Here is a 25,269-nt window from a genome sequence, read left to right on the forward strand (position 1 = left end):
TCTCTATACTGGATGGAAGCCCTTTGAGAGCAGGGATGATTTCATTTCTATTTTATTTTGTTTTATTTTTAGTCTTTGTAACCCTAAAGCCTGACACAAAGAGGTAATTGGTAAATATTTGGAGACTTCCCAGACACAAAGAAACACTGGATGAAAACATGGGTGGAGGCATCTAGTCAGTACAATAGTATTATGAAATATGCATGTTAGAAAGTGCTTAGGTAGATGTGCCCCCAGGGAAACCAAAGGCTGATGACATATCAGACAACTTGGACCTCTCATTCTACTGTCTCACCTTTCACCTTGACGCAATCCCTAAAAGCTCTCCTCGATGTACCTCTTAAGGAGGCAGCTGGTGCTTTGGAGTCAGAGAAGCTGAGTTCAAATCAATTTTATAATACTTCCTGCAGGACCTTAGGCTGACCACTTGACCTCTGCTGCCCTCCATAGCTTAATCTGTAAGGGGAGAATTGGACTAGATTTCCTCTTAGTTGCCGCCTAGCTTCCACTGTATGATCCTGCCATCTAAAGATCAGCTTCAAGAGGAATAGTGTTCATAAGAAGGTCCATAAGACCTTCTGTAAAATAAAATTCAGGCCCCATTTGGGTCAAAATTGCTTTTAGGCCTACAGCTATAGAAAGAATATTGGCTTAAGAGTTCTGGAGAAGAGAACTCTACTCTTGCCTCTTCTATGTTGTAGCTTTGCGTCCTGGGCAAAGTCATGGAGTTTGGCCAAGTTGAGTTCTCATCTGCAGAACTGTCACAATGGCTGTATGATGTGGTGTTATACATAATACTGGTCTAATCGTCATAAGATGTGGGTGAAAATCCTACCTCAGACACTATCTGAGTCACCATGGACAAGTAACTAACCTTCCCAGACTTCAGATTCTTGACTTGTTAAATGGGTATAGTACCCATCTCCTCTAGGTTGTTACAAAGAAGCAATCACACTTTGCACCTGAAGGGCTACGTAAATGGCAATACAATTTCCTTTAAATGTGAGCTCCCTAATGATATGTATTATGTTTTTACTTTTGTCTCAGTATCTTTAGTGTAATATTTGGTGCTTGCTTGTTGAATTGAATAAGAAAATGAACTGAAAAGTGTTATGAAACCATGGGCATGAGCCTTTTGATTGGTTTTCTGCCTCTCCCAAGTAAAACACCTAAATCCAGAATCCAGGTATATCCTCTGGACCAATAGAATCGAAATAGAAATAAATAGGAGTCACTAATTCATTCATAGGCATCCCCAGGTGACCCAAAATGACTTATTTTTAAAGTGTAATATATCTATGCTTAATTGCATTTTTATTTATATTGTTGAATATTTCCTGGTTATGTTTTAACCTGTCTCTGACATCATTCTCAAGTGTTGTAGGCCACATTTAGGCTGAAGTTCACCTGTCTGATATCTCATTCTAGACATCTTTATCCAGTGTTATTATTAGCTAGGTGGTACAGTGGATAAAGTGCAAGACCTAGAGTGGGGGGGGCAGCTAAATGGTGCAGTGAATGGAACACTGGTCCCCAAATCAGGAGGACTGCAGTTCAAATCCAGCCTCGGACACTTAACACTTACTAGCTGTGTATGCCTGAGTAAATTCCTTAACTTTGACTTGCCTCAGTTTCCTTAATTGTAAAGTGAGGATATTCATAGCATCAATCTCCAAAGGTTTTTATGAAGATCAAATGAAATATTTTTCAAGTACTTAGCACAGTGACTGACATGTACAAGGTGCTTAATAAATGCTTCTTCCTTTTCCCTTCACTTGAAAACATTTTCTCCCTGAGCCCTATAAAGATTGACTGACATCTTTTCAGATACAGCTTTTATGTTCTTTGAATGGAAAGATAGCATCATATCTCTCTCATTTTAATTATGCTGAGTTGCATGTATGACAGTTGTCCACCACACGGCAATTTTATTTTGTCCAGTATCTTTCAATGCAAGCTTCATCCAAAGCATTCAAGTTAAATCACAAATACTGTGAAGCCTGAGACAAATTAAAGGAGCCAGACAAAGGAAAAAAAGGGACAGGGACAGAGACCCTATCATCACATTCTAAAGAACAGCACATCTCTTTGTCCATCCTTAATTGTTTGGTTTGCCATCAACAAAGTAACACAGAGAGTTGACTGGGAGTTTCTGAATGGCTGAAACAATGGTCTTGATTTGACAGAGATGATGGTATCACATGGTATTTTGTCGTTGCTATTTAGGATTTCAGAGCACATGCCAAGCTGCATGTATAAATACTATACATGTAACTAAAGAAAGGCAAAATGGCATTCCCCTTTGTATTTACCATTCATTAAGGGCCTTCTAAGAACAAGGAGAGATGTAGAAATGAATAAGTCAAACTTGTTCAGGGGGCTTTTGCACACAATAAGTGCTTATTAAATGTTTGTTGAATTAATATAAGAAAAAATGAAAGAACTTGAAGTCTCATGGAGGAGGGGTATACAAGATCATAGGATTTGGTGCTGGAAGGGACCTGGTTTTATAGATAAGAAAACTAAGTAAAGAATGGAAGTTACTTGGCTAGGGACACAAGAATGAGTGGCACAGTCAAATTTGAACTAAGGACTTCTGATCCCAAATTCTTTGTTCTTCCTATCTCACATATAAGACATATCCAGTAATGAGCACTGGACCAAGAAGCAAGAGATCTGAGTTCTCATTCCCCCCCCCCAACATTAATTAGCTATGTGATCTCAAAAGAGTCAGTTAACTTCTCTGCACCAGGAAAAGCTGAGTTCAAATTTTGCCCCTGACATAGAATGACTTTTTAACTCTTGAGAAAAATCATTTGACTTCTCAATGTCCTAGGCAACTATCTAAGACTTTAAATAGGAGAGAAAGTGCATCTTACACAGGAAGTGACAGTTCTCCATACCAGTGAATTTCTGAATCCCATCCCTAGTTCTCTCCCTTTGTCTTAGCAGCATCTACCAAAGTGCTTTGCATATAATGGATACAGAAGAAAAGTTTGCTAAATAATAAGAATGTTACACCAGACAACCAGGAACAAAGGTGGATGCAAGAATTAGACTTTTTATTTCTTCCAGATTTAATTACCCTAACCTGGAAAATTTGAACCAATACTTAATTTGCATGAATTCAATTTTATATAATAAATATTTATCAAGGAATGACTGTGCAGAGCATGATAAAAAAAAAAAGGTTCATTCAAAATTAGTATCATATGCTCTCTGAAAGTTATCTCTGTGCAGTATTGTCTCCTATCTGATCTTTTCCAATTCTTTCTCCATCATCTTCAAGATTTAACTGCCTTTCCACTATCATTTGCTTGTTTTATTTATATAAGATTATAATGTTTTTTTTTAAAGTTAAAGCTGGCAGAATCTTAGGCATTTAGTCTAACCATCTCATTTTTAGAGAGAGAAAGTGAGGGAGAGGCTCAAAAAGGGGAGGTGACATAGCCAAAGTCACATGTCACAAGCAAATTTGGGATTTGAATGAACGTTTCCCTGATGCCAACTTTTTGTTTTATTATATATTTTTTATTTTTACAAAAATTTTATGCATAAGTAATTTTCTAGCATTTACAATTGCAAATCCTTTTGTTTCAACTTTTCCTCTCCTTCCCTCCACCCCTTCCCCCAGATGGCAGGTTGACCAATACAAGTTAAATATGTAAAAGTATAAGTTAAATACAATATATGTATACATGTCCAAACAGTTGTTTTGCTGTACAAAAAGAATCGGACTTTGAAACAGTGTACAATTAACCTGTGAAGGAAATAAAAAATGCAGGTGGACAAAAATATAGGGATTGGGAATTCTATGTAATGGTTCATAGTCAACTTCCAGAGTGGGTGTGGCTGGTTCAGTTCATTACTGCTCTATTGGAGCTGATTTGGCTCATCTCATTGTTGAAGAGGGCCTTGTCCATCAGAATTGATCATCATATAGTATTGCTGTTGAAGTATATAATGATCTCCTGGTCCTGCTCATTTCACTCAGCATCAGTTCATGTAAGTCTCTCCAGACCTCTCTGTATTCATCCTATTGGTCATTTCTTACAAAACAATAATATTCCATAATATTCATATACCACAATTTATTCAGCCATTCTCCAATTGATGGGCATCCACTCAGTTTCCAGTTTCTGACCACTACAAAAAGGGCTGCCACAAACATTCTTGCACATACAGGTCCCTTTCCCTTCTTTAAAATCTCTTTGGGATATAAGCCCAGTAGTAACACTGCTGGATCAAAGGGTATGCACAGTTTGATAACTCTTTGAGCATAATTCCAAATTGCTCTCCAGAATGGCTGGATGTATTCACAATTCCACCAACAATGTACCAGCATCTCAATTTTCCCAAATCCTCTCCAACATTCTGCATTATCTTTCCCTGTCATTCTAGCCAATCTGACAGGTGTATAATGGTATCTCAGAGTTGTCTTAATTTGCATTTCTCTGATTAATAATGACTTAGAGCATTGTTTCATATGGCTAGAAACAGTTTCAATTTCTTTGAGAATTGTCTATTCATATCATTTGACCATTTATCAATTGGAGAATGGCTTGATTTCTTATAAATCAGAATCAATTCTCTATATATTTTGGAAATGAGACCTTTATCAGAACCTTTGACTGTAAAAATGTTTTCCCAGTTTATTACTTCCCTTCTAATGTTGTCTGCCTTAGTTTTGTTTGTACAAAAACTTTTAATTTGATATAATCAAATTTTTCTATTTTGTGATCAATAAGACCTCTAGTTCTTCTTTGGTCATGAATTCCTTCCTTTTCCACAGGTCTGAGAGGTAAACTATCCTATGCTCTTCTAATTTATTTATAATCTCATTCTTTATGCCTAGGTCATGAACCCATTTTGACCTGAGCTTGGTGTATGTTGTTAAGTGTGGGGCAATGCCTAGTTTCTGACATACTAATTTCCAATCTTCCCAGCAATTTTTGTTAAATAGTGAGTTCTTATCCCAAAAGCTGGGATCTTTGAGTTTGTCAAACACTAGATTATTGAAGTTATTGGCTGTTTTTTCCTTTGAACCTAACCTATTCCACTGATCAACCAGTCTATTTCTTAGCCAATACCAAATGGTTTTGGTAACTACTGCTTTATAATATAATTTTAGATCTGGTACAGCTAGGCTACCTTCATTTGATTTTTTTTTTTCATTAATTCCCTAGAAATTCTTGACCTTTTGTTTTTCCATATGAACTTTGTTGTTATTTTTTCTAGGTCATTAAAATAGTTTTTGGGAATCTGGTATAGCATTAAATAAATAGATTAGTTTAGGTAGTATTGTCATCTCTATTATATTTGCTCACCCAATCCAAGAGCATTTAATATTTTTCCAATTGGTTAGATCTGACTTTATTTATGTGGAAAGTGTTTTGTAGTTTTGCTCATATAGTTTCTGATTTTCCCTTGGCAGATAGATTCCTAAATATTTTATACTATCAGTAGTTACTTTAAATGGAATTTCTCTTTGTAGCTCTAACTTTTAGATTTTGTTAGTGATATATAAAAATGCTGATGATTTATGTGGGTTTATTTTGTATCCTACAACTTTGCTAAAGGTGCAGATTATTTTTAATAGCTTTTTAGTAGAATCCCTTGGATTCTCTAAGTATACCATCATATCATCTGCAAAGAATGATAGTTTGGTTTCCGCATTACCTATTCTAATTCCTTTAATTTCTTTCTCATCTCTTATTGCCAAAGTTAGCATTTCTAATACAAAATTGAATAGTAATGGTGATAGTGGGCAACCTTGTTTCACTTCTGATCTTATTGGGCATGGTTCAAGTTTATCACCATTACATATGATGCTTATTGATGGTTTTAAATAGATGCTACTAATTATTTTAAGGAAAAGTCCATTTATTCCTATACTCTCAAGGTTTTTTTAATAGAAATGGATGTTTGGTTTTATCAGATGCTTTTTCTGCATCTATTGAGATGATCATATGATTTTTGTTACTTTGGTTGTTAATATGGCCTCCTGATGCCAACTTAAAACATAGACCAAGTTCTCAAAAAGCTTACAGTTTAGTCAGTTTTTCTGTCTTTCTCTCCTTTCTCTCTCTCTGTTTCTCTCTTTTCATCTCTGTTTCTGTTTTTCTGTTTCTGTGTCTCTGCTCTGTCTCTCTGACTTTCTGCCTCTCTCATTCTCCTTCTTTTTCTTTCTTACTTATTCTCTCTGTCTCTCTCCTTGTCTCTTTCTGTGTCTCTCTGACTTTCTCTCTATCTCTGTCTATATATGTGTGTGTGTCTTTGTCTCTCTCTCTGTCTGTTCCTCTTTCTATCTGTCTGTCTTTCTTCCCTTCTTCTCTTTCTCTCTGCATCTCTATTTGTCTGTCTCTCACATGCATGCACACACACATTTAAAGATAACTGGAATATACATGCTAGGATAAGTGCATTAAAATGAACGAAATATAGTACTATCCATCTCTGGGAGGAAAGGTCATTACTCCATTACCAGCTGAGTAGAGATTTTAAAATGGGTAAAAATTCAACAGGTGATAATGGAGAAGGAAAACTTTTCAATCACAAGAAACAGACAAAAGATTTTTTTAATAATTTAATTTGGCCAGAATAAGAGTATGGAGCAGGCAGACGCATGATTTTAGGTTAAAAAGTTAAAGTGGTCCCACATTGTGAAGAGCCTAGAATGCCAGGCAAAGGTCTCTAAATTTCATTCAACAGACAGTAGACTTATGCTAAAGAGTTTTTAGCAGAGGATTTAACAGAGTATTCAAAGATTTAGCTGTCAGAAAGGCTGAATTAATATCACTATGATGCAGTCAAAGCACTGCACAATGACTCAGGCTACCTGAGTTTTAAAGCCAGTCTTGCTCTTGAATTGCTGTGCAATAATAAATAAATATATTCACTTCTCTGGGCTTCAATTTCCTTATCTTTAAATCAAAGTTATTGAAAGATGATGAAGAAATTCAAAGTAAATGAACTCTAGTTCTAAATGCATGATCTCCAAAGTCCCTTACAGCTCTGATACTCTATGATTTTTTTTATTGATTATATAAACACTATCAAAATTTCACCTGAGTTTCATTATCATCATCTGTAGAATGGGGATAATAACAAGTACACTTTTATATAATACAAAGAGATTTGTTTGAGAATTAAATGAGATGCTAGCTATAATACATTTTGCAAGCTACTATGGAAATATGAGTTCCTATATTTTTACTGTATTTTTTAAAACCACATTTGAACCAGGATAGTGGCATATAACTGCAATTGCTGCTACTACCTGGGAAGCTAAAGCTATTGAATTGGGCATTCAGTAAGACAAAGTGCTAACTCTAATATATTTTTGATGAACTCTTGTCTTAGTTCCAGAAAATAACTCAATTTTTCTATATGTCAATTTATTTATCTATGAAATGAGAGAGTTGGACCACACCCAACATTTCAGGTATCTGACCCCTTTTTAAAACTCATTTAACTATTACTTTATTTTTTTCGGAAGAAGAAGAGTATATTTATACTTGCACCTACATCAGAACTTCTTAAACTTTTCCCACTCTCTACCCCTTTTCATCCAAGACATTTTTTCAAAAATCATGGACATATAAAATAATTATACAAATCAAACATTAAATGATAATAAATCATAATTTCATGACCCCCACAATCAGTTATGACTCTCTGACCACAGTTTAAAAAGCTTTGACCAAGGTTATCCTAGCAATCTTTTAATTAGTATCATTGTCCCAAGTCTTTCCCTACTTCTGTTCTTTTTCCACACTGCTGCCAGTGTTATTTCCTCAAACAGATTTTTTTTTTCTTGTTACTTCCCTACTCATCCAATACCAGTGGTTCCTTTGTGCCTCTAGGATATAAGTGAAACTCGTCTGTTTAGTTTTTAAAGCCCTTTACAACATTCTCCAACTTAGCTTTCTAGCATTATTAAACATCACTCTTCTTCCTATACTCTATGATCCAGTCAAACTGGTCTTTTCTCTGTTCTTCACACATAATTCCCTTTTCTATCTCTGTGCCTTTGGATTAGCCATGACATGGCTAGAATCCTTTTTCTCTTTCCCTCTGACTTTCGGAGTCTCCTCTGTTTCTTTAAGACACAGTCCAAACACCATCTTCTACATTAAGCTTTTCCTGATCCCAACTGCTTGTACTAGCATCTTCTTGAATTTATTTACTTTATATCTTTGCTGTTTATATTTGCATATGTACTTGCTGTCTCCCGGTTACTATGTAAACATTTTTCATTTAAAGATTGTTATATTCTTTGTATTTATCTCCCTTATACATAGCAGAGGTCTGGCACAAAATAGGTGTCTTTTTAATGATTGGTGATTAATTGATTGATATTATCTCAAAAGTATCTTATAGCATTAAGTCAAATGATCTTATGATCCTGTAGGGGTTAAGGGGAAGCAGGGAGGAGCAAGGAAATCAGTGCTTGTGGAAGACCAATTACCAAAAATGATGGAAAAAGAAATTGAAAATATTTGAAAGGGAACAAGACTAAGGAGAAGATGAATTATTTTCTCAAAGCTCCAAATAGTATTAAGCAGGTGCAAGAGATACTCCAGAATAACTTTTTAAAAGCATACCTTTTCAATCATTCCTCAAGGGGGGGAAAACATGATTCAATAAGTGTCATTCCAGCCACAGTTCCTGCTTGAGAAGTTGGGGTTGGGGGACCTGACAAAATCAAGGATACTTCTATGGTTGAATTTCACCAGTGAGACACCTTTAGCCACAGCAGATTTGGGGCTTGATGAATGGGATGTCCATGATTCCTGTTCTCTTGTTTTCTGGGGACAAGCATCAGTAGAGAGATACAACCTGACACCAGTTCTGACAATTCCTAATCTGACCAGAAGCTTCATCATTTGTCCCCAGAAGCATAATGCCTAACAAGTTTATGTCTTGGCCTATTCTGTTGCCTTCCTGGTAGAGGGATCAAATCTGCTTTAAATGCTGCCTTTAGACTAGGGGAATAAAAGGCCGTGGTATTGGAACTCAGAGACTTGGCTTCATGTGCCAGCTCTGCTGACATTTAATAGCTAAGTCAAATACATTTAATACAAATTAGGAACTGCCTAGTGTCTAAGGAAAGTGATTTGATGCGCAAGACGTGTAACTTCCCTTCTCTCTTCCTTCCTTTCCCTCCTTCTTTTTTCTTCCTTCTTTCCTTTCTTCCTTCTCTTTCACTTTCCTTGCTTCCTTCCTTCCTCCTTCCTTTCTTCCTTCTCTTTCACCTTCCTTGCTTCCTTCCTCCTTCCCTTCCTTCCTCTCTTGCACCCTTCCTTCCTTCCAATCATTCTTCCTTCTTTCCTCTCTCTCCTTTTATTCTCACTCTAGTTCTTTTTCCACCTTTCCCCCATTTTTCTAATTCTATATGTGATTTCATTTGTGTAAAACCTATTGAAGACTTTCTTCTACTCATGTAGATTATTACCTCTTTGGCAGTTTATAGTTTTAGAGAATGACTTAAGGAACTGAGAGGTTAAATGAATTGCCTAAGGTAACACAGGTATGACTGAAACTCAGACCTTCCTCACTGAGATCAACTATAGGGAAAGTAGAGCCTGGAGGTGATGAGTGAAGACATAGACCTAAATACATAATATTCACATTAGACTCTGATGATTTTACATGGAGAGAATAGAAAGCTATGAGATAAAAGGAGGATTTGTAAGAAAATTTGTAAGAAAAATGGCACACAGGGCACATCATTACAATCCGGTTCATCACTATAGGAAAGTGCTTTCCCCTCACAGTACCTCAATTTCTCACTGTAACATTGAGACATTCACTGTTTAACTCCAGAAGTGAGTATAAATGCCTCATGAATTAATAGATGTGAGAGCATTTTGAAACATTCAGAAGTGTGACTCAGAAACAGCAGAACTTGAACTTAGTCTTTGGGACTCTGGCTCTCCATCCATTAGGTCCATGGTGTCATGTAACCTTTCTAATCTTTAGCATGCTCATCAGTGAAATGGAACAATAATGCTGGCATTCCTTTTCATAGTATTATAAAGCTGCTTCTGTAAAATACGCCTCTTGTCCTAGAGTGCTGATATTTGAAAAGAAAGTGCTTTTATCTCAAGGTTTAAATTCTCCTCAAAACAATCCAAGTTTTGCTTTGTGATCTTTAGCCACCTATCCCTCACATGTAGGCAGGGTCTCATTGCTGTGACTGTGTTTATCCTGGGCTTACCTTTCCCCCACTATCCTAATGGAGTAACATTCATTTCACCTTCCCATAGAGCATCCCAAATCTAAATGCTTTACATTGCACCCATTTCATCTTAGTTGAGCCTCATAATATCTATGTAAGGTAGGTAGGTAGGTAGGCAGGTAGTAGCAGCAGTAACAATAGTAGTAGTAGTAGTAGTAGTGGTGGGGTGGTAGTAGTGGTGGTAGTAGCAATGGTGGTGGTGGTTGCAATAATAAATGTATTATTGTCCCCATATTACAGATGATAAATCTAAAGAGCTCACCCATGATCACTTAGCTAGTTAATGTTAGAGACAAGATTCAAACCCAATTTTCTTCTAATTCTCCATTCCACTGCTTTTTTCTAGTAGATACTGTAGTACCTTTAACCCAGGGCTTAAACTTTTTTCCCCTAAGAAATTTTTATATTACCTTAGATACATAGGTATATAAAATAGATATAAAAGTCAAACATTTACTGATAACAAATTATAATTTCATGACCTTCTGCATTCAGTATAAGAACCTGTAGGGGTCAAAAACAGTTTAAGAAGTAGGGTTTTAACCAATGTTATTACTACTACTTACTATTCTTACTATCATTATCACCACTGTCATGGGTAAAACAGCATGACATAGAGGGTGATTAGGCTCAAGTGCACCTGAGACACATATTAGATGACCATGGGCAGGGTATCTCAAAACACTTGGAAATTATCTAAAGGCTTTCAGGGAGGAGCAATATTCAATCTTTATCAATGAATGGAGTTTCCATACCAGAAATTTCCTAGAACTGTGAATTCATAAGACTGGACAAGATTTTGGAAAGCATTTTATAACTCAGAAAGCAAGGCACTGTGTTGGGTTCTTAAGAAAGAAAGATAATAGCAATAGTGACATTGTTCCTGAACTCAGAGCTTATTAAAGTAGAGATAAGACATATACCCAGATATACATTGTACACATTGAAATCTGATGATTTTAGAAGAGGAACATAGGGAATTAATAGGTATGAAAACATTTGGAAACATTGAAAAGCACTGTGCAATTGTCTCTTTAATGGCAGCTAGGTGGCACACTGGAGAGAGTGCCAAGGCTAAAGTGAGGGAGACTCATCTTCATGAGTTCAAATCTAGTCCCAGATGCTTATTAATTGTGTGTCTCTGGACAAGTCACTTAACTCTGCCTCAGTTTTTTCATTTGTAAAATGAGCTGGAGAAGGAAAAGGCCAGCCATTCTAGTACCTCTGCCAATAAAACTCCAGATGGGGTCATGAAGAATTAGACATGACTGAACAAAAGAAATTGTCTAGTGTGGTTATTATTAGGCTATTAACTATGTTAATTTGGGGTAATATTTTAGTGAGCTGGAAGAGAGGCCTGAGTTCAAAACTCAGTACTGCTCTATAAGCTTTCTGCATCTTAAGTGTCTCATCTATGAAATAAAGATGTTCAATCACTGTTTCCAGCTTTAAATCTAATGATAAATAATTTCACTTCTCTGGGCTGTTGTTTCCTTTTTGTACAAAGATGGGGTTTTGAGCTAAGGACCTTTCCATCTAGCTTTCGTATCAACAGAAAAAATGTGGAAAAATAGGAATATCTTGCCTCCTCTATGATTATGAAAATTTCATAGGCTGGGCTCAGTATGTGTCTTTCCGAAAATTCTCTGTAACCAGCTTGTGAAACTGACGGTATATGGTGCAGTGATGGGGCTCTGCTTGCTTTCAAAGGTTCTCCTTTTTGGAAGTTGCTATTTCTTAAAAAGCCCTTACAATATTATTGAATTCTGATGAGGAATATTTCTACAAATAAACACATTTCTTAATTAAAAGCTGCACTTTGAAGATCTAAATTGTCTTGCCTTTAATCTGTTCTTTGTTTTGCATTATATTTTGGAATCAATAATACTTATGAAAACAAGACTTATTTTTAAAAATATTTACAATTTAAAGGCTATTAATAATGAGTCTTCCTGCATAATAAAACTTCCCTTAGTACAGAGATAAGAATTGTGCTTTTTGTGATGACACACCCTGATTGGGGACATACTTTCATGGTGCTTTCAAAATTATATCACCAATTGCTAATATTTAACTGCATTGCTAAAGGTAGCTTAGGAATGGGAAGAATCATTGCTGGCATTTCTTATCTAGAATTCTCAGAGGGATGCCATAGATGAGCCATTTCTACAGAGTCACTTGGCAATTTCATCAGTGGTGGGTCCCCTTACAGCCAGTGTCCCTGTGTCATGAACTGCAATTTGGGGAAATTTCAAAGGACCTAAGTGCTTTATGTCAGGTATCAGTGGATAGAGATATAAGTACCACCCACATCATGCTGTATTCTGATGGAAAGTAGACTCCCAATTCAAAATATTTCCAAGATGAGTTACCAAGCAATTTGTGCATAATCATGGAATGCACTGGTCTTTAAAAAACTAACTCCTTAAATATCTTACACATTAGTTTTAATTTATTCTGTTCAAAGTTCAATCATAGTGGAATTGAAGGATCACTGGACCTGGAGCCAGCAAAGTCTTGGCATGCGAATCCTGTTTCCTACACTTCCTGGTTATGTGAGTAGGGGCAAACTACTTATGTTCTCTGAGCCTCAGTTTGCTCATCTGTAAATTGAGTACTTACTTCAGAGAATTGTTTTCAAGACTCAAATAACAATCTATCTGAAGAGCTTTTTAAACCAGTCAGCCATTATTATTTATATAAAATTAACATTATCACACAAAAGAATGAGATAGTGGGAAATGTTCTGAGACTTAAAATCAGCAGACCTGGCAAAAAAAGTTCTGGTCCTGCCATTAACTGGTTTTATGATGGTGACTAAGTCATTTTCCTTCTCTGTGCCTCAGTTGCCTTATCTGTAATTATAACATAATAATAATTGCAAATCTAGTACTGTTCTATGGTTTAAAAAATACTTACCTCCTCCAAACCTGATAAGGTAATTGGAATTGGGGAGGTCATATGATTTATCCAAGTAACTAGTAAATGCCTGAGTTAAAAAACTTTATTTATTATAATTTCAGTCATCCTCATCCTCATCATCAATCTGAACTTTTTGCCCCTACCAATGCAAATCTATATTTGATCTATAAGTTATTTGTTTAGAAAATTGTCTGGGTGAAAATGTCTTGCATTCAAATCTGATTTCAAACACCAGTCCTGTGGCCCTAAGCAAATAACGCCACCTCTACCTCAGTTTTAAATCTGTAAAATGAGACTAAAAGCATCTACCTTCCAAGGTTATGAGGAGCAAATGAGATAGTATTTGTAAAATGCTTAGGATAGTATCTGGTGCAAAGTAAACATTAAATAAATGTGGTTGTTGTGGTTGTTGCTGCTGCTGCTGTTATTATTTGTCCATGATCATTAAGTCCCTATCCATCAGAGATAGATTTCTGAGGTCAATAGTTCCCTGGTGTCTCAAAATGAAGATTTGCTTGAATGATCTATAAGGTCTTATCCAGTTCTGACATTAGGACCAAAGAATCATAAGTTTAGAATTGAAAGGGGCGATTTTTGGTCCCCTCACCTGAACACTTCAAAGAGAGTTCTTTGTAGAACTTTCAGAGGTGGCTTAAGAGGAAATATAAGACACTTCACCATAGAGCTAGAGGACACCATCAAATCCAGTCTCCTAACTTTAATACTAACTGAAATTTATATGATAGTTTAAAGTTTGCAAAAATACATATACATTTCATTTGAGTTTTCTATCTACCCTGTGAAGTAGATACAGGCCTAGACACAATTTCTTCTATAAGGTAACTCTCCGTGCAAAAAACTCCGTTCACCTATGCAGATCAACGGCTCCAGGTTGAGATACTTGCCCATAGTCACCTTTCTGAAGTGTCATTGGCAGGATTTGAACCCAAGACTTCTGGAAAACCAAAGGCATCTTTTTATCCTCGGCTTCCTGAAACTGAGATTCAGAGAAAAGGAATGACTCGACAAAATTCAAGCTACTAGTTAGTGGCAGAGCCGTGTCTAAATTTCAGGTCTCCTGACTCCTGCTCCTCCTCACACCACGATGTTTCCTGTTGCACTAGTATTGGGAGATCAAAACATAAGAGGGAGGGGAATCACATATATTATTAATTTAACTTTAATTTAAAATTTGAATTTTTTAAAAATGCTGCTGTCATTATTATTAATATTATTATTATTTTTTTTTTTATCATGAGTCAGGGACTGTTACCATGGTTTGCAGGAGATGCTGATGATCCCAGGAAGGCCACATGTCTTTGGGCATCTCACACAGTGCCCGCCCTGAGGATGAAATCAAAGTTCCCAGCTGTTAATTACATCTGGCAAAGATGCAGCAACAGCAATAGCAGCAGGCACTGGGTGTAAAACTGCCCCCCAAAATTTGTAAAGTGAGGAATAATCGCAGCTTCCTCTGTGTGTGTGTGTGTGTGTGTGTGTGTGTGAGAGAGAGAGAGAGAGAGAGAGAGAGAGAGAGAGAGAGAGAGAGAGAGAGAGAGAGAGAGAGAGAGAGAGAGAGAGAGAGAGCGAGAGCGCTGCTGGTAGTGTTCCGTTCAGACATGGGAGATTAAAACCATCACCTGGGCTCCCGACAAACTCCCCCTCCGCCGCCTCAGTGGTGCAGACCCGTTTAGAATGCATGTGCCTTTCTCTTTCCAAAGCATTGTAGGATTGGCTCCCGCCTTCCATTCATGTAACCTGCGTGTGTGTGTGTGTGTGTGTGTGTGTGTTGCTAGCTCGCCCTCTCTGTGTATGTGTGTAAGAGAGAGATTGGGGGAGGGAGAGGAAGAAGAGAAGGGAAGCTATTAAAAAAAATATATACCCCAACCCCAAGCCTCAGGATTGCAGCTGTTTAATGTGGGCCAGCAGTCCGACCAGGAACACTTCGCCTGGAGAAACCTGGACCGGCCTTTCGGGTGTGTGTCTGCGAGAGACAGGGGTTTTCTTCTATATCCTCGCGCCCCTCTTGTTATTGTGGAGCCTGCCTGAGAGGATGAGAGCCCGGACCTCCCCGTAGTTGCCCAGTTTGGGATCGTGGAGAGAAGGAGCCAGTACGTCTCGGAGAAGAGTGGCTTTATTTATATAGAAGAAAAACGCACAATTTAATTTTTCCTTCCCTTGCCTTTTGCCCTGGGGAGCCTGCAGACACGGTAAGCCGACCCGGCTGTGGTATATTCGGAAAAGTGGCTTTTGTATCCTCGCGACTCCGCTCGGTCTCTCCACCAAGCTCTCCCTTCCCCTGCGCTCCTAAATCGGGGACGGACCCGGCGGGTGCCGGGCTCTCGGGCAGATCTTGAATATGGATCTGCCCACAGCCACCCCCCCTCCATCCCCTCCCTACACCTTTTTATGCAGCAAGGCACTTAAGGAGAAGCGAGCCTCCTCGCTGGCGCCTGCAACCAGAGGCTCTCGGGCGGCGGGCTGCCGCCGCCGCCGCCGCCGCCGCTATTGCTGCTTGGCGGCGGCGGCGGGAGCTGCTTCCCCAGCCGGCTGTGGAGGGCTCTTTCCCGAGCGAGCGAGGGAGGCAGCCTGCTAGTCCACCCTCGCCGCAGCTCCGGCTGCTTGCACAGAGTTGGGCAGTGTTCGGAATGGGTTCTAGGCTCGCGGCGGAGGTGGCCGAGCTATGTGGTGATGCTGGGAGGATGAATCCACGAGGCGAACACGGAAGCCTGGGGTCCGGAGAAGCCGGGTTGCTTTGGGGGGAGAGTCAAGGCGAAGGGTGGGGGCTGGGGAGAACAAGCTATGCGCACGGTTCCCATGCCTTTTAGGGGCTCCCACGGGGAGTGGGGAACGGCCGAGGGGGAAAGGAGACGGCGTGTAAAGGAGTCCGGCCGGGCTCGCTGTCCCTGGAGCTCCGTGCCTCCTCCCGAAACCCTGCGCCGGAGTCCGCGGCGCATTCCTGCCCTCCCGGCCGCCGCCTGGGGACATAGCTCTCTCTCCCTCCCGGCCTCGGGAGAGAGCGAGTGAACTGCGGGTGGAGACGCAGCAGGGAGAGAGGCGAGAAATAGGCTCCCAGCAGTGCAGTCAGATCAATGATACCAGCCTTCCTTCTTGCGATTTCTGTATGATCATGGAACAGCTTTGGAGGACGAAGGTGGGGAAGAGAGAAGCCGGGGGTGGGGGTGGGAGTCCCCAGTTGCGTTCTCCTTCCAAACGAAACCTATCAGCTCTCGGCCCCATCCTTTCCTCTTACTCTGGCACCTAGCCTGTTTACATTGGGATGTGTATGTTGAAAGTCTAGGTCGAATTCTTGGGCTTTTTTCTGGGGAGTCTCTGTTGAACTATAACCGCCCCCCCCCTTCAGTTTTAGAAAATGTGCTTTGGGTTGAAATGTGATAATCCTGTCTCAATTATTTTCTTGCCGCTTCGGAAAATGCAGCCTAAATAAATTGGGAAACAGCGACTCAGAGTGCACTTGGCTAAGCCTGGAATGTTGGTTCTGGAGATGTACTCAGGGAGAAATCTGGAAGCACTTGAATGGGAATTCACGAAATTCAACTAGTGAGTGGTCCATTATGTGGTGGGCTTATCGTATTCCCCTCGGAGCCCGTGTGCTTCCTTACTCTACCTCCCTCCCCCACTTTGGGTGATGCTAGAAAGTACTGGAAATTCAACTGCGATGATATCCAACTTTGAAAATTGGCTTCTCTCTTAAGGCAAGACTTTAAGAGATTTCCTAAATGGCTTCATGCTGACATAGGTATCACGACTCGATACTTGGATGGGTCTAAAACTATTTTCAGCAGCCTCCTAAGTAAATAACTCCCAAAGTGGGAACCTCTATCAATATGCATTTATCCCTTAGTCCTGTGTAAAATCTGGGTGTTTATATACCGCAATTTGAGTAAATATTGAGGTGAACATATAGATATTTGAAAAGGTAGAGGTGTGGGAAGTATTGGGGAGGGTGTGTGGGGAATGCACACACGGATGCTACACCCAGACTCTTACTTGCTGAATAGATGGGAATTATGTAAACCTCATCTCTGATCAATAGAAATAATCAACAACCCCCCCTTTGAAATTCTACCCTGCCGGTCCCCCCCCCAATATAAATAAAAGAGAAACTCATAACCTTACCTTTTGTCACCAAATGAAAACTGCAGGAAGGCAGGTTGTCCCTCCACTGGACTTGAACTCCTGAGAAGGGGAATTTGAAGCTGACACTGCCTTCTATGAACTGGGCCTAGCAGAGCTCTCAGATCACTTTCTAAAGATGGGGGGCAGGGAAGTTTGTGAACTGTGCTTGGAAGGGTAGAGAGAGAGGACAGCATGTGAATTCGGGGAGGTGGGGGTCAAAGTTCCATGTCTTAAAGGGGTCTTTAAGATTTCTGGAAATAGTATTTGTGGAAAGTGGAGAGTTTAGATTCTGCCATGGAAATCAAAGGAAACCAGAGAAGCCAGAACATCTCACTCCTTCCCCAAAGCTTTACTTTCATCCCTTACCTTTTCTTCAACTCATATTTATTCTTTATGTTCTGAGATTACCCTCAATAACTTGGTCACAAGTAGAGATAGTTACATTTCCAAAAAGCAGCTGGATTCATCCTTAATATGTCACTCTGATAAGTGGGTATGGCCATATATGCCCAAGTCTTCTGTTGGCACAGCCAGTTTCTACTGAGACATCATAACTGATTATCTTGACTAAAGGGGGAGGGGAAAGTGGATGGGCCTATGACTTGCCCTCAACTCTTCTCTTTTATAGAACCAAATTTTCTTTCAATATAATTTATTCCCCTGGTGCTTACTCATCCAACTGTCTCACCTTTGGCATCTTTGCCTGAAAACACTTTTATGGGCTTAGGTAGAAAAAAAAAATCACACTAGTGGAGTATCTTTGTTTTGCGCCCCCTCCCTCAGTAGAGGAATAAGCCTCTTTATCCATATTGTATCTTGCAGAACACTTCAATCTGGATAACAATAATCCTGAGCGTCTTGTCTCTCCCCCTCACCCCCAGCCCCACTCCCACTAAATAGGTGCCATTGGTATTTTGGCAGGTTTGAATTGCCTGCAACTCCATCCCTCTCCCTGCTCCCCTTCTTAGATTCTAGATCCATCTTAGTCTATTACATAGTGTAGGATAAATCCTTGCTCACTCGGCCTGTTCAGGGCCATTAGGATTTCCTGCTGCTGCCATGATCCTTAACAATGCAATTCCGAAGCCAGTACTTATGCATGAGAAATCACTAGGTGCTCCAAGGCCATTGACCTTGCTTTAAGGCTCTCCTAAAAGGAGATCTTAGCTGTTCCGTGGCTTCCACCCACTCACCCGACTGCCTAGCATCTCTGCTGCTGAGACACCGGGGATGTCTGCTCAAAGTCTATTTATCTGCGCTGGGGAGATTGGATTTGCTAGAAGGGGGGTAGGGAGGGAATTGAGCCTGGAGGAAGGGAGATGCGAGCATCTTGGGAAAGAAACTGTGACTTCCAAGGAGGGTGAGGAACTCAACCAGCAACCTGTTTCTCTCAGAGCTCAGAGGGGTAGAGATGGGGGAGCCCCGGGGGAGAAGGCAAAAGTGTCGGCATGTTAGCAACTAAATCCTCTCTCTCTCTTTCATTCTCTCCCCCTCCCTCTCTTCCCTGCCTCCCTCCCTCCCTTTTCTTCTCTCTCCCTCCCCCTGTCTTTTTCGTTTTTCCCCCTCGTGGGGGCAGCCCTATCTGTCTCAGTATCTCGGCCTGCTGGCCGGCCGGCCGGCTGGCCGGCCTTGACTCCAGTCTCCCGAGCCTCCCTAAGTCTAGAGTTCCCCTCTCTTTTTACAGCAGTCTGGTTGGGAACCGCTGTTTGCGTGCTTGATTTTTCACTACTCGGTCAGCAGTTGGCTTCCGTTTCGAGCTGGAGGTTGGGGGTGGTGGGAGCGTGAGTGGGGGGAGGTGGGTGGAGCTTTGCATTAAAAAGCCGGGAACCCCAAGGGAAGCAACACAATCTAGATTGATTTCGGAAGGTGATCGTGGTCCCAGGACACTCCTCCCACCTTCCTGGGTCTGAGCTCTGCTCCACCTTCCCGAGATTTAACCCCTGGTAGAACCAGTCACCTACCTTCCCCATCCCCCTCCAACTTTGTTCCTTTCTACTCTCAAACAACTTACGGGAGAGTATTATCGCAGATGGAAATGGGAACACGTTGTGTATTGTGTGTCTGGGCGGTTGTTTTTTTTTTTTTTTCTCTCCTCCTTTTGGTGGTTGTGGGTGTAGTAAAAGAGGAAGAGGATGGAAGTTAGAGAAATGTAATACTGCCTTCTTTCCGGATGCTTGGGATAGTTGCTTTCTTTTTCTTTTTCCTGGGAATAAAGAAAGAATTGATCAAGAGCTATCTTTTTTTCTGACGAAAGTGATGATGGAAAGGAAGTTAAAGTACCTGTCTCGCTATGTGGAGTTACCTGTTTGAGTTTATTCTCGGGTTTCCTGGAGAGAGAACAGACAGAAATGTGTAGTGATTGTCCCTGAATTTTTAAGGTAGGACAAAAATTCATGCTTTAAAAATAAACCAATTATTAATTGAGAGAAATACTCATCTTGAATATTTACCTTGAAATGGATGTGAACCTTATCACTGTCCCTCATTTGTATGTGTTCAGGGGAGGCTAATCAGCGTTAAGATAGTTTGTACAGTTGTATATGCCTATTCTTTAGCTATACAAAGTGTACCCCCTTTTGCCATGGAGTGTAAATCAAGGCAAAGATAGAGAGGATTAAAAAGGGCCATGAATTTCACTTTAGAAGATCTCAGTTCAGATCTAGCCATGACAGTTGATTGGACAAGAAACCTCTTGTCTCAGTATCTCAGTTTTCTTTTCCTCTATAATGGGGGAAATAGGTGTATTACCAACTTAACAGGGTTAGTGGGAGGAAAGCATTTTGTCAACTATAAATGGCAATATGAATACTCATAAATAGCTGACATTTGTGTATTGTTTTAAGGTTAGCAGAACTCTGTATATATTATCTCAATTGACCTTCTTATCAATCCTTTGAGAAAATAGTCTGAAAAAAGTTAAATGATGCCTGAGTTCATTAAATGAGGCAAAATTTGAACTAGAGGTTTCCTGAAAGTTCAAGTTTAGTTCTATTCACCAGGTTCTCCTGCTATAAGATATATGCCCATATTCTAAAGACCCAGGATTTCATGAGTGGGGATCCCTCCTCTTCTCTCACTTCAAGGAGAATTCAGATTACTTTCCCCTTTCTATGTTACTAGACAATGCTCTTAAGATGCTAAGCTGCCAAACTCATCACCTGGGGGCCATATATCTAACGAGCCTCTTGGCACTAAGGCAGAACCTTAGAAGATGGATGAAGGGAGTATTCCAGACCTAACCTGGATGTCTTTCCAAGATGTTAGAATCTATCACAACTTATAGTCCACTAGTAGAACTTGTGAATTGACTTACTAGAATGCATATAGAATATGTAAATAAGTATGTATACATATATATATATATATATATTCATGCACATATGTGTATTATGGACAACTACCTGGTGCAGTTGATAGAATGCCAGGCCTCCAATTAGGAAGACTTATCTTCCTGAGTTCAAATCTGGCTGCAGACACTTATTAGTTGTGTGATCCTGGGCAAGCCACTTAACCCTGTGTGCCTCAGTTCCTTGATCTGTAAAATGATCTGAAGAAGAACATGGCAAATCACTCCAATATCTCTGCCAAGAAAACCCCAGATGGTATCATGGACATGACTGAAAAGACTGAAAAACAAAATGTGTCTCTAAACCTATAATGTAGGATGGCACAGAAGAAAGATCACTGGCAATAGAATTGGACAAAGCTAGATTAAAACCTGCCACTGATACTTTCAACTCTTATTATTGAGGTCACTAGCCTCCAGAGGTCTAAGTGTCTTCATTTGTAAAGTGAAGCAGTTGAACCAGAAGTCCAATGAGTTTATGAGCCCAAGAGTTGAAGGTAGGAAATCCCCAGTATGGAAAGCTCTTCCCAATACAAATCAGTAATCTACAATTGAATTGCTTTGGAGAGTTGCCTGAGGCATTAAAAAATTAAATGACTCCCCAGGGTTCCACAACTAACAGGAGTCAGAGGCCAATTTGAACTTTTTTTTTTTTTTTTTTCCCCTTCAAGGTCAACCTACTATCCCATATTGCAGGTTATACATAGAAAAAAAACACTATGTCTTATTGTTTTCAAGGCATTTCAATCGTGTCTGACTATGTGATCTCATTTAGGTTTTCTTGGCAAAGATACTATAATGGTTTGCCATTTCTTTCTCCAGCTCATTTTATAGATGGGGAAACTGAGGCAAACAGGGTGAAGAGACTTGCCCTGGGGATATACGTTGTCTGAGGTTGGATTTGAACTCAGGTCTTCCTAATTGCAGAGAAACTCAATCCATTTCAGTTATTGTATTAGCAATAAACTATTACCTTAATGACCTTTTGCTAAATTGGTGGAGATTGAAGTATTGTTTTGTTAGAGGCTTATAGCCCAAGGCATGGGATGTTCTTTTTTTTTTTTTTTTTTCAATCTCCATGGTTATCAGAAGGTTACTTGCAACCTATGAGAGCACAATCCTAAGGAATACCAAGCTCCTTCTCCTTAGTCATGATATAACATGAGACAATCACCAAAGAACTCACTGTCTTGCCTAAGTCTGTTTAGCAACAGAGCTGGAATGGATGCTTAGAACTGTTAGAAAGGTCTCTCTTTGCTCCTCTGCAGAGGGTTACTTCCATTTTGGCTAGATTTTCTGCTCTGTCTGTTTCTTTTTCCAGACAGTCACCTCCAGGCACTGGAGCATAGCTGTCACCTTATGTAAGCTGAGGTTCAGAGCCAGAGTTACACATTTTGTGGGTGAGATGATTGGGAACTTGAGGAGCAGTTAGCAGCCCAGGCCACTGAAGGAAACAGGCCCACACAGTACTTCAAACCTCCTGCAAGCAGTGAGAAAAAGAGATCAGATGAAAATCATCCTTTCCCAAAGATCCCTCTTCCCCTTAAAAATGATGCTTCCGGAAGGTAACCTAGTGCCTTTCTCCCCATCTCCTGAAGTTGGGAATGCAGTATTAGAATCAGGGAAATTATCAGCTATGCAAATGCTTCTTTTTTAAGAAACTGAGGCCTAGAAAAAGAAAGAGCTTTTTCCTGGATGAAATATTATTTATTTAAGTAGCAGAGAGAAGAGAAGGACCTAGTCTTCTAGAGATTAAGTCTCATGAGGTGAACTTGAGCACATCTTACTAACTTGACCTTAGTTTCCCTCTCTTTGAAATGAAAGGCTTAGCTGAGGTGATCTCTGGGGCTCTACTTGATTCTACCCTTTCACAATCCAAAACTAGGGATTATTCATTTGGGGTGCATGATCTAATTTTTGTTTATTTTTTGTTCTTGTTATTTTGATAACAATTTCAATATTGCCAGCAAGTCAACAAAGGTTTATTAAGCATTTAACTATGTGCCAGTTACTGTGATAAGCATTGGGAATACAAATACAGAAAGTTCCCATCCTCTAGGAAATTATATCCTAAAGGTGGGGGCAAGTGTGAAGGGTGAGAGTTGAAGAGAAATCTTATAAAAGGAAGAAGACCTGGGGGGTGGGGTGGGGATGAAGATTCTCAAGCAGGGCATCCTAGAGAAAGACTTGGAGGAATGTTAAGAATACAGCTTGGAGATTATGAAGATATGGATGGCCTGAACAACTTTCTTGAAATAGGCATTCTGAAAGTAACTCATCATTCAGAGGGAATAGCCTTAGGAGTAGCTACTACTTCCAGATATGTGAAGTCCAGGGGTAGAGGAGGCTTTCCAGATTTCTGGGGAATTAGTCTCTAAGGACAATCAGGAATGAAACCTAGAGAGGAATGAAAAATATAATTGACTTTCTTTGTAATCCTACAGGTTTCATTTTTGCATTTAAAATTTTTAAATCATTAGGAGAAACAGTCCATAGACTTCACCAGATGGTCAAAGGGATGCTTGACCCCCAAAAGATGGACAACCCCTGTTCTAAGTTCTCCTTTCTTTCTCATCGTACTGTACCTTGTCTTTATAATTGGTTCCTTTTTGGACAGGTGTCTGTTTTGCTCACAAATAAGCCTTATCCCCAGATAGCTTGGTAAACACCCTCTCCCTCCTATTCCCATTTCTGCCATAAATCTCAAAGTGAAACAATAGAACAATAGGTTTGAAATCCCCATCCTTTGAGACTTGGGTCCAAAAGCCTACAAGGTGTAAATCAACGTCAATTCAGATTTAAAGACTGAATGTTACTTTCCCAGTTACATGGTCTATCAGTGGAGCTCATTGTAACTAAAAGCTCAAATACTTTGTCTCCACTGGGAACTGACAGATTGGCATATCTAGGCACTCTGACAGCCATACGTGCACCACTGGCCAGGAAACTGCAACTCATGGACCTCCTTCCAGTCAGTAGGTTTTCAGAAGGAAAGATTTCTAATGTGATGTTCTAAACCTGTATACATGCACAGATGTATATGTATGTGTGTATATGTATATATGTACACATATTTTTATATTGTGTATGTGGAGAGGGAAAGAGACGGAAATAGAAACAGAGAGAGAGAAAGGAGGGAGAGGAATAAACAGAAAAGGAGAGAGAGCAAGAGAAAATATATAAAAAGATAGATAAATAAATAATAGATATATAATACATTTTATTTGAAAGAGACCATTGGTATAGAAGGCAAGGTTTGGAATTAAGAAAAGCTGGGTTCAAGTACTGTCTCTGACACATATACACTAACTGTGACCCTAAATAAACAACTTACCCTCTTAGTTTTGTAGACTGCTCTATAAGATCATACATTACAGATGATTTGCCCTGTGATGGAAGGTGATACCAGACTGGAATTTCCCTGAACTGATGAAATCACAAGTCTAGACTCCCTTTTCCTCATAGGATATGTTCTCATTCTCTCTCTCTGTCTCTCTCTGTCTCTCTCTCTTTCTCTCTCTCTTTCTCTTTTCTTCTTCTTTCTTCTTTGTCTCTTTCTCTTCTCTCTGTCTCTCTTCTTTTTGCTCTTTTCAGTCTCTGTCTTCATCTCTCCGTGTGTCTTTGTCTCTGTTTCTCCTATATGTATGTGTGTGTATATACATGTATATGTATACATACATAAATCTGTATGCATATATGTGTTAATATATAATATATGTATATATACATATATATATTATTATGGATCTATCTATCTATCTATATATGTAATACTTTAAGTTTTGCAAGGTACTTAACAAACTTTTCTCATGAACCAGGGAAATCAGTGCTATTAATAGACCCTTTATAAAAAGGAGAAAACTAAGGCTGAAAATTAAGTTGCACATAATTAGCCTGTATGTAATATGTATATATTCATTCTTTTTAAAAAATTTTCCATATTCTTTTCAAAGTAAAGCAAATTCTGCCCTTGACCTCATTGCTTTAGGCCAGGTTTCTTGTGAGAGATAAAGACATGACTGTTTTCCTCCGCCCTTGTAAGACCACAACTGAAATATTGCATCTAGTTCTAGATATCACACCTGAGAAGGGCTATCACTGAGCTAGAACTTGTAGAGTGGTGGTGGGTAAGCAAGTTTGTGAGTGAACCAGAAATTGTTCTTTTAGGACACATTGAGGAGATTGGATGGGTTTAATCTAGGGAAAATGGGTCCAGGAAGCAGAAGGGAGGTAAAGCTGGGGGGGGGGGGATGAGATCTATCTTCAAATATTTGAATTGTTGCTATTTGGGAGAAGCATCAGCCTTGGTTATCCCCAAAGGGAAGAACCCAGGCTGGAGCTTGGAAGTAACCAGGAGACAGATTGAAGCTTTATCTGATATAAGGGAATTCAAATCCTTAATGGATAAATAGTAAAAGTAGAATAGACCTCCTCAGGAAGTGGCAGGTTCCCTGCAGTGGGAGTCTTTTAAACCATCTGAAGGACCATTTATTGACACTTCAAGTCAGGGATTGGGCTCTATGATCCTTAAGAGCCCTCCCAGATCTAAAAATCTGTGGTTCTACCTGTAACCTTCATTTGCTTATTCAGTTATTCACTCATGCAACAATGTTTACTA

The 25,269-nt window shown here is 39.6% G+C and overlaps 1 protein-coding gene across 7 annotated transcripts in view; it reads left to right on the plus strand.

Annotated features, from left to right (window-relative positions):
- The window catches only part of TENM4 (teneurin transmembrane protein 4), a 1,584,659-nt gene that overhangs the window by 401,605 nt on the left and 1,157,785 nt on the right, over positions 1 to 25,269 (plus strand). For 4 of the 7 annotated variants that reach the window (XM_074303961.1, XM_074303962.1, XM_074303955.1 and 1 more), the window contains exon 1: positions 14,753 to 15,375. The exons of 1 other annotated variant lie outside the window; for it this stretch is intronic. The gene's annotated coding sequence lies outside the window, so the exon portion shown is untranslated. Of the gene's footprint in view, positions 1 to 14,752; positions 15,376 to 19,391; positions 19,684 to 25,269 lie in introns of those variants that run through there. 2 more of the 7 variants (XM_074303960.1, XM_074303956.1) reach the window with 2 other exon arrangements.

The sequence above is a fragment of the Sminthopsis crassicaudata genome, chromosome 3 (assembly GCF_048593235.1).
Source record: "Sminthopsis crassicaudata isolate SCR6 chromosome 3, ASM4859323v1, whole genome shotgun sequence".
Lineage (NCBI taxonomy): Eukaryota > Metazoa > Chordata > Mammalia > Dasyuromorphia > Dasyuridae > Sminthopsis > Sminthopsis crassicaudata.